A 5,848-nucleotide genomic window follows, 5' to 3' on the forward strand; every position below is an offset into this window, starting at 1 on the left:
TTGTTCAGTCCATTTAACTATTTATGTACTAGGTGATCTGCCCCTCTAATGTGAACATTCTGGATTTTTCTTTAAGATTTATCCGTACCTCTAGATGGTTTGAGCAAATTTTCCCATAAGAGATAGGGGGAGAGTGGATCAGAGCGTATTCTTCTGTGTTGAATTGTACATAATTATTGTAAGGAATGGACACACACACACACACACACACACACACACACACACACACACACACACACACACACACACACACACAAACTGTTTAAATACACCCCATCTATTTTGAATATTGCCTCTGAAAACTTAAAATTATATTTTTGTCACTGTTGAAGATTTAGTTTCAAATTAATTACACTGGATGTCAAAGAATTTGAGTTCAGAATATTGACTATGAATTAAAGTATCCTTCATTATGGTCTTGAGTAACTTACTCAGCATTCACAAAAATATCAGACTTGTCTATATTTTGCTTAGGTGTCATGGCTTGGCTTGGATTTTCTAGACATGTATCAGTTCACTTGTGCATCCAGCTAGGAAAAGTAGACATGGCAGTCCGACCTGTGCGTCTGTGTCCCTCTTTTTATGCACAACATAAATCTCAAGTTTAATGAAACTGAAAATTAATTTGATGTTGTCATACATGTATGTTACCATTCACTTGTTGCAATGATATTCCTATGCAATACTCTATCAGTATTCAGTCTGAAATAACTTACAGAGATAGAATTTTTGAATAATAAAGTCCATCTTTAAGCCAGTGACTGCTGTGTTTTTGTTTTGCTCTTGATGGTGACTGCTGCATAAAAGTGGATAGCTGCTAAAATGTACTTGGCCAAGAAAGAAGAATTTTTCAGGAGAGAAAAATAATTGTTTCCTTCTTTTAACAATCACACGTGCTTTATGTATCTTTTCCTGCCGTTTGCAATGTTAAGAATTTGAGTTTTGAGAAAATATTTTTTGTGCACATGCGACCGATGCCACAGATTATCCCTATCCGTACGCCCTGGGGTCATTTTGTACCCCCAGGGTTGTATTCTTCACATTTTAGAATACTTTTAGTATGAAGATCTCTGCAAAGCGTACAGATCAGATCGCATTAGTGAGTAAATTTCCTCTTTGGAAGTGGTGGCACAGAGTTCCCCTGGTCGTGTGGATACGATAGTAAAACACGACGTATGGATAAGGTTAAGAAACTGCAATTTAAAACCTGTCCAAATGTTGGGCTGAGTACATCAGAATAGCTGACCGATGATAAGTACAGTAAACCACGGAAAGGAAGACTCGAAATCACGCTTCCATCGAACTATGTGTGAGGTCCATTTTTTTTTCTTCTTTATCTTTGTAAGATATCCCTCAAACGACGGATTCCTCGAACTACCGAGGCCGGTGCTGATGAATTCGAGCTATCCGTGGTATACTGCATTTGTATGTTGTTGTCTCAGTATGATTTTTTTGCCTCTTATTTTTATTGTTCTAGTTTTGTGCTCTAGTACGCCACTAGCAGATGATCTTTATGGACTGTGGTGTAGTTTGAATCCTTCACGTGATATCCCTGTTCTTGGGAATTGTGAGCTGTTTCAGGTTTTTTAAAAAGTTTTCATAGAGGTTTTACAGCGCTCACAACTGCATAAGGTCATATGAGCGCCAAAGGGTGAATGTCGACTGAGAAGTCCTTACAGGGAATCAGACTTACTCTGCTCACCTCTCTAGCTTCAACAGCACAAAGTCTGCTTCGACTATCAAGGCACCCCGGAAATAGCGGGTCACAAGAGTGTGACGAACATACAAAAGAAGTAGAGGGAAAAAAAGGAAGATAGTGAGGATTAGGAAAGAAAAAGCAGCAGATATGAGCATAACATTAATGAATCAGCCCATTTACAATTACAATTCCACTGTGCCTAAGAACTCGAGATGTTTATGTCCCCCCCCCCCCCTTTTGAGAATGGCCTGAAGATACTTCAGTCAGTAGCATCACCCCGGGGGGCAGTTCAGGTTTTGTAACCCCTCGGAATCCTGGACCAGAGTACAAGCTCGGAGATGGAGCACTCTGTCTTAATGAGTCAATATCAACCACTGCAAAATGAAGGGCAATTTCCCCTTGGAGGAACGGGTGGTCGAAGGTCCTACAGTCCTACCTTTTTACTTTCCCTCTGTTGTTTCTGTCTGTCCGTCTTGCTTTGTCCCAGCACTAAATTATGACCGTTACTGTGTCAATGATCAATGTTCTCTTTAATCAAACAGCAACCAAAACCTTATGGAGAAGTTGATGAGAACCCCCTGTCCGTCTAAGAAATAGACGTGGGTGGTTGGCGGGTGCTCTTGTGTGGTTTGCTTCTTCTTTCCTATCAAACATCTATCGTCCTTATCTCCCCTCCTTTTTTATGTTTGTTACTCTCTTTTAACACCTCTAATCTTCTAGCACTCTATGACCTTATGCAGTTGCGAGCGCTGTAAAACCTCTACTAAAACAAAAAAAGAAAATAAGAAATAGACCGAAGTAGAGCACCCAAGCACCATGACATGGATATAAAAAATTAAAATAGAAATGTTTTGTCTATTATAATAAAGTGGAAAAATATCAAGAAGCAAGCCAGAACATGGAAAGTTGGAAAATGTTTGTTCGTAGTCTGTGCCCTGAAGCAGGGTGGGAAATGCAGTGATGGTGAATGTAATTAAATGACTTTGGCTGTTACTGTAACATGTTCAGGAGATGCCGCCTGTCATGAGACAATATTTTGTTTGCTCAGCCAGGGATGCAGTATATAATAATATTATGTTGTTGTTTTTTTTACTCACTATTTCTGTTATTTTCAGTGAAACCTGTTTTCTGTAAGCCTCATCTCTGCACTTCCGTTACCGAAGCGTCCATTTGTTTCTGTTTAATTACATATTAGATGCATCCTTTATATATGTTTTTGTTTGCAAAAGAAACTTAATAAATTTCTCAGTTCTTTAGTGGGTGGTTGGCGGGTGCTCTGGTGTGGTTTGCTTCTTCTTTCCTGTCAAACGTCTATCGTCTTTATCTCCCCTCCTTTTTTATGTTTGTTACTCTCTTGTAACACCTTTAATCTTCGGCACTTATATAACCTTATTATGTTGCAAGTGCCGTTAATTAAACTCATACTAAAACTCAGTTCTTTAAATGAAATCCCTGTGGCATCCCATCTTTAGCCCAGGCAGCTGGGACAGTTAGGCCGATGTCTGAGATATAATGGTTTGGTTCTTCTCTTGCACACAGAGAACTATTTTATCCAAAGTGTTCTAAACTGAAGAGTTCACTTTGGCTTTGGACAAAATAGTTTTGAGGCGACTGAATGTCTCCGTCTGTCAACTGAGATACTGTATCGGACTGGCCGTGGGTTGACCAAGAGATAGGGGTCAGTGAGTGGTTGGCGAGTGCTCTGGTGTGGTTTGCTCCTTCTTTCCTATCAAACATCTGTCGTCCTTATCCCCCCTCTTTCTTTTTTGTGTAGAATGTTACTCTCTTGTAACACATAATCTAATCTTCGGCACTTATATGACCTTTGTTTTCAAGTGCCGTAAAACTCTTACTAAAACTAAAAAAAGAAAGGGTCAGTGGGTGGCTGGTGTGAGCTGTAGCGTGGTTTGCTCCTTTTCTGTCAAACATCTATCGTCCTCACCTCTCCTCCTTGTTTTGTATTTGTTACTCTCTTGTAACACTTCTAATTTTTGGCACTTTTATGACCTTATTGTGTTGCAAGTGCTGTAAAATTCTTACTAAAAAATAAACGTAAAGAGTCGAAACAGCCAAACCTTCAAAACGGTCAAGTTTGTGTCAGTTGGAGCGTAAAACAATCTTGTTTATCAGATGTGTTCATTATTTTATTCCTTTGAATCCAGATATGATGTAAAAATAAATCTAACATAATTTATGTTACATTCTGCTGCTCATCGGCCATTTGTACTCTGCAACGTCTGACAAAATGGGAGCAAATGACGAAAAAGAAGTAATTCAAACAGTAGTCGGACCAACCTCCACTTTTTTCAAACATGGACTAGGGCTGAAGAACACATGCTCAAAGGCTACTGAATGAACAACAGCAATAACAACAACGGAAACAATAACAACACCAACACAAACACCAAGAACGAAATAGCAACAGCAACAACAACGAAAACAATAACAACAACAACTGTAACAATAACAACACCAACACAAACACCAAGAACGAAATAGCAACAGCAACAACAACGAAAACAATAACAACAACAACTGTAACAACAACAACACCAACACAAACACCAAGAACGAAATAGCAACAGCAACAACAACACCAACACAAACATCACCAACACAGCAACAACAACAACACACAGTGATGTGACAGGCATCGTGGCGCTTCAATAGAAATCAAGACAGCAGCAGACGTAATGGCAGCAGCGACAATGTATTTTTGTACAGAAGTTGTTGTAACCACGCAAACATAATATAAACAATGGAATTATGAATTATTCATGGCACTCTTTGACATTGCATCAAAAGGAAAGCTAATCGCAGAAGGGAAAGTAATTTTTAAAAACCCTGCTGAGTAGTAAGTTTCTGTTTCGCATCTGCGTGATCTGTTTTTCCTAATAGTAATAAGCCTACTAACAGCCTAGTGTATTATGATATATCTATGGTTATTTGATTTTTGCCAAACGCAAATGTAGCCTTTAAAATGTTTATCCAATTAACCATATTTTGTTAAAGCAGACAATCATAATCATACCACTTTAAGAAAGGGAAAGAAGCTGCTATAAGCAACAAATTGTGGAGTTGTAACCGTTGCACTTTGCTTGCTATTATTTCCTTTATATTTTTTCTCTTTACTATGCTAGCTACCCAATTCGTGATTTTCTATTATTACTGTAATCATAACAAAAATAATGGCGTTACCGTCGAGAGCTAGATGAAGGAGGTAGATATTTTGATTCATTTTGAGGTTGGTAAAATGAAACATTAGCTTCCGAATCTGTAAGCATGAAGACTAAAGTTACGATCTAAGTAAAGTTAAAATGCTTGTATAGGACAATTAGTTTATCCTTTCGAAGGCTCGCTCGACGTCGCAATAATTCCCTCGGCCCTCCAGTTAATTTTAAACTGCAACCTTTACTCCTTAGAGCTTCATTCAGCGTTACAGCATGTTAGGCTCATGCCCTTATCATTCACTATACTCCATCTCTGCATAGTTAACTATAATGCTCACTTCACTACCTCTCAACAGCTTTAAAACGACTCATCACACACCATATATCCACACATATTTTACGATCATGCAGCGGTAAATATATATGTACACACCACCACGAACCAACAAAGAAAAATACAACAGACGTTTCTACCTACCATCTGCAATTGGCTGCTGTGGAAATAAACAATTCAGGGACAAAAATGGACTCTTGATCATTCCAAACGGAAAAAAGTGCACGAACGTGTATTTAATAATCAGTTAAACACAAACAACAACAGGATCACACAATGTTCAGCTCACTGCACCTTGCTCGAGAGTGCAACCAACCACGCCACATCAAACACTAATGTAAACCGCACCTAAAAGTTCAATTGTTGCTTTTCTTCCGGGTCTCAGGCAGAAATATACCTAACATGACTCATTTGTCCCTTGAGAACGTTTGGTAATATTAGTCCGGCATGACAGTCAGGTGTTTTACGGCGTTGTAGACACATAATTGAAGATGTGAGCGCCATAATGTTAGTCCGGACCATTAACTAAAGCATAATAATATACAAAATAATTAAATAATCACCTCATTTGAACCTATTCTATCTCTAGTCACCTTTTTCTGTTGTCTGTTGACACAGGCACCACAAAATGTCAACCGTCCCCCA

The sequence above is a fragment of the Aplysia californica genome, unplaced genomic scaffold (assembly GCF_000002075.1).
Source record: "Aplysia californica isolate F4 #8 unplaced genomic scaffold, AplCal3.0 scaffold00001, whole genome shotgun sequence".
Classification (NCBI taxonomy): domain Eukaryota; kingdom Metazoa; phylum Mollusca; class Gastropoda; order Aplysiida; family Aplysiidae; genus Aplysia; species Aplysia californica.